The following is a 12,923-nucleotide window of genomic DNA, read 5'->3' as shown; positions in this document are numbered from 1 at the left end:
ACTTCCCCCATGGTCTCCATTCATCAACCTGCATCTCTCTAACACTTGTGTTGTTCTATTCTTCGTCAGTTGTCGGCATTTGTCATGAAAAAACATGATAATTGAAAAAAGCTGTTGGATATCGAATGGAACATGAATATGATATCTGTAATATTTTACACGAAAATAACCCTAAAACGTAACAGGGTAATGAAAGATCAATACATATTCACGATTCGGCGGATCCATTGCTTCAGTTTTATTGTGACTTTCAATCATTCATTTTCAGACAGATAACTACTAATAGACAAGCAGACGTACTCTCTCATTTCAAAAATTGAAAATCTGGAACAAAGGACTTTTAAGTTATGCCAGAATATAAAACTGATCACTTGTTTGTTTTGGAAATATTGGATTTATTAAAAAGAGGCGAATGGTATTGGAAACACAATGTACCATTCATGAAAGACATAACATACTAATGTGTAGCTGAAACTATTGAAAAATACTAACGGGGGTAAACAAAATGCTGAAGCACTAAAATTGAGAATAAATTGTCAATTATTTCTTTAATTTTAAAAATAAAAATCAGATCCATCACAATTATATTTTCAATAGCTAAAAAGCAGAATAATGAAATTTATAAGAAAATCAAATTAACTTATCACCAATCACAGAACTATAAACGCTATACAAATGTATACTTTGCAAGGTTACCTTTTCTGTTTAACTCTTGGATCTTATCAGCTTTGTTTGAAAACAAAAAAAACAAAAAAAAACAGAAAACAACAAAACAAAAAATTAATCGGCCAACAGAAGGTCACAGTTTATTTATATGCGTATGCCAATAGTCTGTTGGGGGATCTGGTCACCAAACTAAAAAATGACGCTGTCGATCAGAAATAAAAACGAGTTCATCTTCGGTATATTTTCTATGAGCTCTAGTCGAATTTTCTTATCAAATATTCTCCCGTATAGTTCACAACTGTGTACAAGGAAAAGAAAGCTGTCGTTACAAGAAAATGAAGACGTTCCTCAAGTTTGGAATGGGGGATGGTAAAGAGTAAAAAAAAAACGCATTTGATGGTTCAAAATTATTCAAAATATCTTTACTTTTCAAAGTAAAAATATTGAGCGTGATACTTTGATCGGTGCTGTAGAAAATGGGGGGAATGTATATCACTCATTTAGGTATTTGCAAGCTAGATAGATGAAAACGTAGATGGCTAATTAATTCATGGCATTTAATAACCTGTTGATCTGGACATATTCTGTGGTCTAGATAGAGTGAAACTAAAAGAAGTTGTTAAAATCAATTTGTGTAAGATGTCTGTTTTGCATTGTCAGATATTCAATATGAGGCGAGCACTTTACAGGAATATCTTGGCAGTTGAAAACATATTTTCTTGAAGTTACTTCATAGTTCAGAACATCGGTGAATTCAGTGCCCGAGATGCACAATATGACGATCAGTATGATATACAGGTATAGCGGTCCCCCAACAACAGATGTTTATCTAACTCGAGTTAATTAATTTTCAAAGTTGGGGCTCCAGCAATGTTAATTTCCCATAGGGATCCGCCTAATTAACTTATTACGTAACTAAATTACTAGGCTTAAAACGCAGATTGTCACAAAACAGATAAAAATGATTATCTATTCTAAAGGAATAGGAAAGTTTGAATCATAACCTTAATACCAAAAAACTGAAACAGTAAGTATATCACCTGTGATATATATCTTTTGAGGCATTCTATAAAAAACCTGTCAATTTTTGTAAACACTGTCAACGTTAGGGTTACGATTTTTCCCTATGGGATGATGTAAACAAATTTATGAGGACCAAGGACACCATGGATTATGATGAAAGATGAGTTTTGTGCGCTTTGGCATAATGGTCGAGTTTTTGTTGAAACTATTCATACATAGTGTGTATTTGGCGTGGACAGACGGGCCATAATATAGATCCTCTTGGATGATAATGGTATGTTCCGCCATGTATCAACATCACTACCAACGTTTAGATCTTAATTGTATATATGATATCTGACATGTTATTATCAGCATGTCCATGCTTAGTTTTCTAAACAAAATGAAGAATTGATATTGTAGAAGCATTTTCCCCAAAAAAACCCCATAAATTTGAGCGCTCGATTCTTGCTCATGTCCATGTTTTTTTTAACTAAATGCCTAATTGTAAACATAGGATTACAGAGGCTGCCACTAACACATACAAACTATCGTATTTGCTTCTAAGGCCATTTTGAAAACCCACCTTAAGAAAAGACACGAGCTTTAGAGTGTCTTACTAACTCGAGTAAGATAAACATGATAAACAACCGTCTCTTGTTGAAGAACATGTTTATCACATAACGTTTTATTCATAAAAATCGGCTATCGAGCTCAAATTCTCCCAACGTGGCAACTAAATTGAGCCGAATCACTACGCGACAAAATATATGTGTGTGTTATCTTTTTTTAGATGAACGATAAAGGTATAATGTAATATATTTGTAAATCATTAAATTATACAAAATGAAATAATAGTAAAATGATTTAAATATATTCAAAGACGACACCGCGAAGTCGAACGTCACAGCTGATTACTAGACTAATCACTGTCAGATTCAATTATGGGTCCTTTCTCGGACTTCGAGGTATGCTATCAGAGTTTATAGTGTTGCTAAAAGTTCATCCTGAAATTTATAGTCATAAAATATATCATGCATTTCAACAAACATTTTTCATGAAACCAAGTTGGAGTGCCGATGAATGTGTGTACGTATGTCGGTGTGTTTAATAAAATCATTTAGATCTATCAGATTACTGACAGGAGACACGTGTTCCTATAATGGAGTTTTATATTTTTATGTTTGGGATGAAAATTCGCAATTAAGTGCAATGATTAGAAAGTCTTGTTTTGTGCTGTTGGCAACAATATTCGCACAGAGTGACACCGTCGTAAACTACAGCAGCTACCAGGGAAAGGAAGCCCGAGGTTTTAGCCTCCATTAGATGTCACCACCTGTCATTCGATTAACAACGACTATGGACAGTGAGTTCACCATTTTGTCGTACCTTTGTGATTTGATTTGTTTTTACGGACATGGGGACAGTTTTGTCCTAATTAATACGATATCTCACCTCTGTTACCATCATCAAATTATATTTCATAGATATCATTTTATTTTTCTTTGACGGCATCCCTCTTAATCAGTTATGCCAATGTTGACCGCCGGTAAATGGAAGGAACGTGGTCATAAAATTAATGAGTGATGGTAAAAGTAGTCCGTGGTCAAAGGCCAGCTGTTAGCCAATCAGATTTGTTGGGGGTCTGAAACGACCAATCAGAGGCTTTGAATGTGGTAACACACCGCGGTGATAACAAGGAAGACAACGTTTTGACTCGTGCCCTGACAGGGCCTCGAACTCACGATCTACGGCATCCAATCGCCTAGCCATATATATATATATATATATAAATTTATAGTGAAAAAATAGTTTGTTTCCATGTGAAAGTAAGAATAAAGATATAATAATAAAACAACTCAACGACTGACTTTCAAGCGCTTTCGCAGCTCTTGCTGCTCATCAGGAAAGTGTTTATTTTAAAAAGACAACTTAATGGCGTCATAAATAATGTGACGTCACAATGGTATACATGTACAACGTTTTATTATAAATATATATATATCGTACCTGTAAAACATGGATATGGGTGTTGTTTTTGATGATGATGTTATTGTTTATTTTCTTTGTTTGTTTTTAATAAACATATTTACTCGTTTTTTTTTTATTTCATATATGCATGTCTGGATTTTTGATGTAAGGTAAATCAGTGTGGAGAGTGATAGCCATCCTGTGTAAGGACATAATTTGTTTATGAAGGCTGACCCAGGGGCCAAACATTGACAGCCTTCCAACAGTCATACGTTTGGGAAATAAAATGACTGGACATTTTTTATGATGGAGATAAGTCGATACAGGTTTATTAGAGGTAGCAAAGTGGCTTCGTCACATCATTCTTCATAATGAATTGGTGGAAGTTGTTTATTGGATATTTGCGTCATGTTGAGGATGTTAGACATAAGGAATTATTTATGATAACGTAGTCGATACCAGCAAAGAGTTACACTCTTGATCACGGCATCCATATCACGTCACGTGACTTAACAAAATGATTGTTATAAACCATGACCTCATGTACCTCAGCTTCATCTCCCTTTCACCCTAATTACCATTCGACTGTCAATCGTCAGATTTATAAACTGCTAAGGGTCTAAAAAGTACTAGTGCCTACCAGGTTAGGGGGAATTCAGCACAGACGGAAATGAATGTCAGGAATGTCAGAATCTGGATGAGGGGGTGTATTAGACCATTACTGAATTAATGACGTTATTTTCAATATTGGATTCCGAATAAAAGTTAAGTACACGTTTCCATTGACATGTTTATTCTGAACCGTATCACTATATCAGTGAATTACAAGGTCACATACAGGATAAGGTAAACCTGGGCAAGTTATGTCCGCCAGCATTATCTATCATAGCAAAGGATTGTACAAAACATGCTAAGGGCATCAAGATACCTGATAAACAAAAACGAGATATAAGAAACATAAATTGTATTCATACCTTGTATACAAAAACGAGATATAAGAACATTAATTGTGTTAATACCTGATCGCTGAGTTAACGCTCTGCTAAAGGATACAGAATCACTTTTTGTAAATCTCACTGAATTGGCATGCTATGATTAAGTTTAATTCTTAGATCGGTGGATGTTAGGGTTTAAAATGTCCGTCACATTTCCTGATAAACCACATCGTGATTTTCTCAAAGATACCCGTAAATTACTGTCCCATATTTTCTCTTGCGTTTTCAAGGTCGTTTATTCAATTTAATGCATTTTTCTCCCATATATGAATTCATCCGGGTCAAGATTAGATCTCCGAAATTTATTGTTTGTTACCAATGAATAGGCCTACCTTATATGTTTCGGTGGTATGTTGAATTATACAAGCTTTTCGCTATCGACTGCTATAAACTAAGCAGCATCTTTGTTGCTATCGGAATCTCTTCGGTGCAGAAAAGAGCTAGTTTTCACCTCTTAATCACATCATTATAGTCAACCAACACGGCCATTTTTGTATTTCTTGGAAATAACACAAGAACCAATCAGAAGTATTCTACTTTCATTTTAAGTTTCAAGTAGAGAAACAACCGGATTTGTTTACATATTGATTGAAAACGCTCGTCTAAAAACAGACTTAAATTTTAACTTTAATTACCCATGAGGTGAATTTTCAATGTCGCGATAAAATAATCAACGAGAGTATGCACGAGTGACCTTCCATCACACAAGCCAGGTAGCAAGCATAATAATTTGTGCAAAAAAAAAGTTCGGAACACTCGGGGATAAAGCATTTTCCAAGATTTAATTCTTTTGATATAGTTTATTTATCTCAAACAGGCGTTTTCGACGAATAAATACAAATTCATTTTTAATTATTCAATTTAAAACAAATGCAGCCTCGTAGTCTAGCAGAAGACAGTGTCTGACTGTCTGTAGGCCCATGATGTAATATTTACAGCAGGCATTTAAAGGAATTTTGCTAAATGGACCTGAGAGTTTGTTACAATCTACGTGTACGTGAATTTGAACCTTCTCTAGTTTTAAGGTAATCTGGTAAAAATGACACACCTGTTGAGAGTATAATGAACACTGGAGATGTTACTTTAACCGAATTCTAACCTAGCCACCCATAACGTCTGAACATGTGTTATATACACTAGGTAAGGTCCAAATACACGTAGACTTAACACAATCCGAGGTCCCTGAGACCCCGCAGGGCCACAAACACGTGTGCCATAAATAGGTAAACAAACCGTGGTACACCCATACGATTGAAGGAAATCACTCGAGATCTAGATTTAGTACCAAGATAAATGATGATTACAGTACAAAAGTCATTGTCATCCGAGGAGTATCGAGGATAATTACGGAACAAAAGTCATTGTCATCCGAGGAGTATCGAAGGATAATTACTGTCCTGTTACAAATTGGTCTGACGACATTACTTAGACAACAAACTCGATGTGACATCCATGCATTAACCAAACATCACCGCTATAGAGTGTTGTAGCACGAAAAACATTTTTTTTTTATAAGACTTACACCTAATTTGGTAAAAAAATTGTCGAGGGATTAAAAACATTGAAAAGAGACTGATTTCTCTGAGAGATATATCAATGTTATAGCGTCCATTCGAAAGATCTTACAGCTAGTGGAACTTTAGCGACCAATCACCTAAAGCAATTTGACTATCCGCATACTGCCTATCTATGTTGTCTGTACCTCAGTCAGGTCAGCTATGTTACCCAGACAACAGACCATTATACTGTATGGGAACCCACATCTTCGCTAGCCAAGGCTTCTGATTTTGTTACGTTCGTTCGTAGAGTGTAACGTAATCAGAAACCTTGGTTAGCGAAGATGGATAATCCCGTAAAACATTACCTTCCATTTGGTGTTAAAATTAAAATCATATCCGAATGTGTCTTCCCCACTGACGAATTATGTTATTACAACAAACCTCATCCGAATGTATACGAATATATAGGGAAGATCGAGGCGATCGTTGGTCATATATAATGGCACCATATGAAACATACCGGCAGGGTACACGCTTGGTGACTTCTCTGAGATGGGGATAGCCCTACATTTATTCACTTTAAAATGAAAAATAAAATGAAAAATAAAATTGTAAAAAGTAAATTAATTGTAAATTCTAATCAATCAATTTATCTATTTATTGATTGATTATGAGGATACCTTACAGACTACCATGTGATATGAAATATTCAGGATCTAACACGTGTAACATTTTCTCATTAATCACCGTTATATAGATTCAAAGTATTTGCAGCCAATTATATGATTATGGATATGCAATTATATGTTTATAATCCGAGCATACCTAGAGAGGTGTTAAACTTCTAAATATGAACTTTAACAGTACAATTAGAGAGGTGTTAAACTTCTAAATATGAAGAGGCCGCGGTGGCCGAGTGGTTAAGATGTCCCGATACTTTATCACTAGCCCTCCACCTCTGGGTTGCGAGTTCGAAACCTACGTGGGGCAGTTGCCAGGTACTGACCGTAGGCCGGTGGTTTTTCTCCGGGTACTCCGGCTTCCCTCCACCTCCAAACCTGGCACGTCCTTAAATGACCCTGGCTGTTAATAGGGCGTTAAACAAAAACAAACAAACCAATTCTAAACATGATGTAATTTTATTTAAACTTATCTATTTCCTCTTATCATTACGAAATGCCGTGTTTCGATTGATTAAGCGTGCCTAATCTTTTGACCGGATACCTTTTAAATGTTTCGTACAACGCACACTTCGATGTGAATTAGTGACACAATAAACAGAGGAGCTTTAATGATTTTATATGAGAATTAATAAAACGAGTCTTCGAAAACATTTGACAGGATGTAAGTCAAAATGTTGAAGACAAAATCGAACGAATTAAGACTTTTTGCTTCGCCATTTTTTTAATTCATGACGTTATGTCATGTCCATGTACTGTAATGGCATAACTGATTTCCGATTTGCATAGCCAATCAAAAACGTTCAGGCTATAAATCACTAGTGACAAGAATATTACACTTCGGTTATATATATCTGTATACGTTGTTTTACCTGTTTCTGGTTTAATACAACGGTATTATGTGATGAAATATGTGGAAGATTTATAGATAGATAAATGTTACAACCTACGGGTTTAGGATAATTCTTCCTCATTAAAAGTCCAATGTACCTCACCTCATTCCGTTGTTACATCTGTAAGTAAAATCTATTTTAAAACCAGCTTATCTCCCACTCACTGCGGTGAAATAGAGGCTAACTAGTTAAGTGTAGAATTATATGAATCTGCTTTCGGTCGAAGGGTATGGGGACACAGTAGTATTCTATTTATAACTGTCAGGCAAAGGTAGCCATTACCGTAAATGTGATATTTTATATAAACAGACAAAGCCGTAACAATCAATGTGATATTTTATATAATCAAATAAGCCCTAACAAACCAAAGTGATGTTTTGTAAGATACGCGAGATTTTGTACATTTCAACCGACGTAGGGGAGACAATTCTTATAAAATGTCTTTACAAAAAACACAGGTAATTGTCGGGGATATTTGAGAAGGCATACATTTTATATTAAGCCTAGATTCAACGCAACAGACAAGGGTTGCCATCTTATCCCATATTAACTGTTAAAATCTTATACGAGGACACTACGTGGCCCGATTTTAACCAATCAGTTACGACAATTCTGTCCGAGTTGCGATATTCATTATTAGTTATATAGTCAGGCGGCAGTTACTGGCCCCCTAAAGACAATTGAGGATTAATAATATATATAGATGTATACATCTAATTGAATCCCGGACCACCTATACATCTAACTTACCCCCGGACCTCCTATACATCTTACTGACCCCCGGACCTCCTATACATCTTACTAACCCCCGGACCTCCTATACATCTTACTGACCCCCGGACCTCCTATACATCTTACTAACCCCCGGACCTCCTATACATCTTACTGACCCCCGGACCTCCAATACATCTTACTAACCCCCGGACCTCCTATGCATCTTACTAACCCCCGGACCTCCTATACATCTTACTGACCCCCGGACCTCCAATACATCTTACTAACCCCCGGACTTCCTATGCATCTTACTAACACCCGGACCTCCTATACATCTTACTAATCCCCGGACCTCCTATACATCTTACTGTACCTCGGACCTCCTATACATCTTATTGACTCCTGGACCTCCTATACATCTTACTAACCCCCGGACCTCCTATACCTCTTACTGACCCCCGGACCTCCTATATATCTTACTAACCCCCGGACCTGCTATACATCTAACTAACCTCCGGACCTCCTATACATCTTACTGACCCCGGACCTCCAATACATCTTACTAACCCCCGGACCTCCTATACATCTTACTAACCCCCGGACCTCCTATACATCTTACTAACCCCCGGACCTCCTATACATCTTACTGACCCCGGACCTCCAATACATCTTACTAACCCCCGGACCTCCTATACATCTAACTAACCTCCGGACCTCCTATACATCTTACTGACCCCGGACCTCCAATACATCTTACTAACCCCCGGACCTCCTATACATCTTACTGACCCCCGGACCTCCAATACATCTTACTAACCCCCGGACTTCCTATGCATCTTACTAACCCCCGGACCTCCTATACATCTTACTAATCCCCGGACCTCCTATACATCTTACTGTACCTCGGACCTCCTATACATCTTATTGACTCCTGGACCTCCTATACATCTTACTAACCCCCGGACCTCCTATACCTCTTACTGACCCCCGGACCTCCTATATATCTTACTAACCCCCGGACCTCCTATACATCTAACTAACCTCCGGACCTCCTATACATCTTACTGACCCCGGACCTCCAATACATCTTACTAACCCCCGGACCTCCTATACATCTTACTAACCCCCGGACCTCCTATACATCTTACTAACCCCCGGACCTCCTATACATCTTACTGACCCCGGACCTCCAATACATCTTACTAACCCCCGGACCTCCTATACATCTAACTAACCTCCGGACCTCCTATACATCTTACTGACCCCGGACCTCCAATACATCTTACTAACCCCCGGTTATAGCCAAATTTACAAAATCGACAACAGAGTCGTCACTATGTACATTGGTATAGGGCGGACGAAGTGTACCTGCTGTCCCTTTTTATTCTGTTAGAGGCTAGTACTTTCTTCCTAATGTCTCCCTCGTCACTGCCTCACTTTCTGTCTTTAGTTAAATGTTCATCCCGATAATGAAAGCTTTTAGTTCTGTCCCCTGGTCGCGACTAATAGAATCGTTCATCCCTATGAGGACGGCTTTTGGTTCTGTCCCCTGGCCGAGACTAATAGAATCGTTCACACCTATGAAGAAGGCTTTTGGTTCTGTCCCCTAGCCGAGACTAATAGAATCGTTCACCCCTATGAGGGCGGCTTTTGGTTCTTTTCCCTGGTCGCGACTAATAGAATCGTTCACCCCTATGAAGAAGGCTTTTGGTTCTGTCCCCTGGTCGCGACTAATAGAATCGTTCACCCCTATGAAGAAGGCTTTTGGTTCTGTCCCCTAGCCGAGACTAATAGAATCGTTCATCCCTATGAGGACGGCTTTTGGTTCTGTCCCCTGGCCGAGACTAATAGAATCGTTCACCCCTATGAAGAAGGCTTTTAGTTCTGTCCCCTGGCCGCGACTAATAGAATCGTTCACCCCTATGAAGAAGGCTTTTGGTTCTGTCCCCTAGCCGAGACTGATAGAATCGTTCACCCCTATGAGGGCGGCTTTTAGTTCTGTCCCCTGGTCGCGACTAATAGAATCGTTCATCCCTATGAGGGCGGCTTTTGGTTCTGACCCCTAGTCGCGACTAATAGAATCGTTCACCCCCTTGGGGATGAGACAGGGGAATCTCAACCCGAATGGGGAGATTCTTAAGCTGCCAAACACGAGGCTTGTCAGAATATTTCGCTTCGCACTTGTGAAAACATCGATATTTTATCATACTCGTGAAATATATGTTATATTCAACGGGAAACCATATATTATCCTCTATGTAGCAGCGTCTATGAATGCCATGTTTCTGAATTAGTTTTCTTGCTTTATTAATAATTAATATTATCTTCTCTAGCATCTTTCAGCTAATTACTATTCTTCCTCCTTGGAATAACATGCGCCAAAATTATAGAAATTGAAAAAAAAAGGTTTTAAAAAATGTCTTTTTGTGAGAATTATTTGTAGTCAAAGCAGTATCTGTACATCGGACAATAAATGGTAAAATAGTTTGTGTTAACTAAGTTAGTGTCAACAGCAATATATTCCCAGCAAGTTCTATTAGAAATGACAATCGAAATGGAAACCATACTATATGTTAGGGCGACGGATACAGATGGAGATCGTGGAAATGGAAGACGGTTTAAAATATCGGGAGTAACAAAGTACCCCGTTATCTTATTGATAATATACTTTATACATCTATGATGATCTGCCCTATCGTGTATATGTGAAGTATCTTTATCTACTGTCCCGAATGGACTGGTAGATAGGACATGTTACTGTGAGACTCGGCCAGAGTACCGCCCGTTTTCCGATGCATATTGTAAGTATTAAATTGTGATTAAGTTAGTTGAATTAGGTCTGAGACACAAACTGAAGCATCCATCGGTTGTGGAACTTTCGTCTTTCAGCAACAGGTGAAAAAGGATCGGTACATTGACAAAGACCCATTTAAAATTAGTGTGAATTAGTGAAAAGGCCAAGGGTCTTACAAAATGATCTCGATGTTAAATATCAAAACGACATTTACTTAGAATTATCACTGTTTTTGATAACGATTATTGTCATCATTTGGACGCATGTTTTAGTCTAGTGGTAGGACGCAATGTTACGTGACCGATTGGTCGCTAGTTCGACTCCCAGCGCGGGCGCTTTGTTGTATCCATGAGCAAGATACTTTATTTTGCGCAAAACAAAAATGGCGTGTGTTAGCTGTCAGCGCCGAAATGGCAGCTGCAGCTGTATTCTTCCCTAGGGGTTAAGACATGGGGTGGTCGCTGAAGGCCCAATAACCACGGATAATAGTTTGTGAACGTTTTGGGACGACTTAATTGCTGGGGTAAAGCGGCAGATAAAACTCCCAAATTATTATTATTGTCTTATCTAGATTATTCGTAATGTGTGTCGTTTGAATTCATATACTAAACTAAATAATCACACCTTGCTTTACTAACAGCCGCCAATACACTACATTAACCATGAAATGATAATATCGTTTGATAACAGACAGACTGATACAGACGCCCAGGGTACCAAATCATTTTACTATGTAAGTTTGTATACGAGCATTGATAAGGCTAATTTTGTTGCTAATTTGGAAGTTTTTGTTTCATTTTTTCAGTTCATATGTGTATATATTTTGTATTTCAAAAAATACGTAGATTTTATTCTGACAAAAGAAGGAAATTACATTCCTTTGACAGTCAGCTCTGTAATAAATGATATATTAAAACTGAAACATTCACAGTTCGATTTTTTTAAACAATATTTCTGTGGTTGATTTTCCCAATGTTCTTCTAACTTATTTTCAAATGCCTTGATAGCGTTTACATTGACTACATTCCACGGGAGAGTGTTTACATTGACTACATTCCACGGGAGAGTGTTTACATTGACTACATTCCACGGGAGAGTGTTTACATTGACTACATTCCACGGGAGAGTGTTTACATTGACTACATTCCACGGGAGAGTGTTAACATTGACTACATTCCACGGGAGAGTGTTTACATTGACTACATTCCACGGGAGAGTGTTTACATTGACTACATTCCACGGGAGAGTGTTCCATGCATCGACAGTTCTCTGTGTAAACGGATATTTTCTAACATTTAATCTCGAAAGTTTGTTATAGACATACTCGATATGGGGTCTAACCAAAGCTGTGTACAACAACTTAAAACTATCCAGACTCATATATTCTATTGTTCTCCGTAAAATTCCCATTATCGAGTTAGCTTTATTCACATTTTCACATACATGTTTATCAAATGATAATTTATTGTCTTTTATGACACCGATGTCTTTTTCGAAGTTCACAAATTCTAGTACTCCTGCATCTTCCTTGAGGATGTAATTAATTTGATCTATATTTGAATTCCTCGGGTGAATCATTTTGCATTTACTAGATGAAAATGGAATTGCTAGACTTCAGACCACTTTTGTAGAGCAAATTTGTCTTGCTGTAAAACCTGACAGTCTTCCTCTTCATTGATTGCCCTAAATGCCTTTGTATCGTCCGCGAA

General features: G+C 37.7%; 1 protein-coding gene across 1 annotated transcript in view; it reads left to right on the top strand.

Moving 5' to 3' along the window:
• LOC117329304 (heat shock 70 kDa protein 12B-like) overlaps nt 1-12,923 on the top strand; it is a 55,535-nt gene that overhangs the window by 34,595 nt on the left and 8,017 nt on the right. The gene's annotated exons all lie outside the window — the stretch shown is intronic.

Source organism: Pecten maximus, chromosome 6, assembly GCF_902652985.1.
Source record: "Pecten maximus chromosome 6, xPecMax1.1, whole genome shotgun sequence".
NCBI lineage: Eukaryota > Metazoa > Mollusca > Bivalvia > Pectinida > Pectinidae > Pecten > Pecten maximus.
The sequence above is the reverse complement of the archived record's forward strand: the minus strand, read 5'-3'. Positions and strand labels throughout refer to the sequence as shown.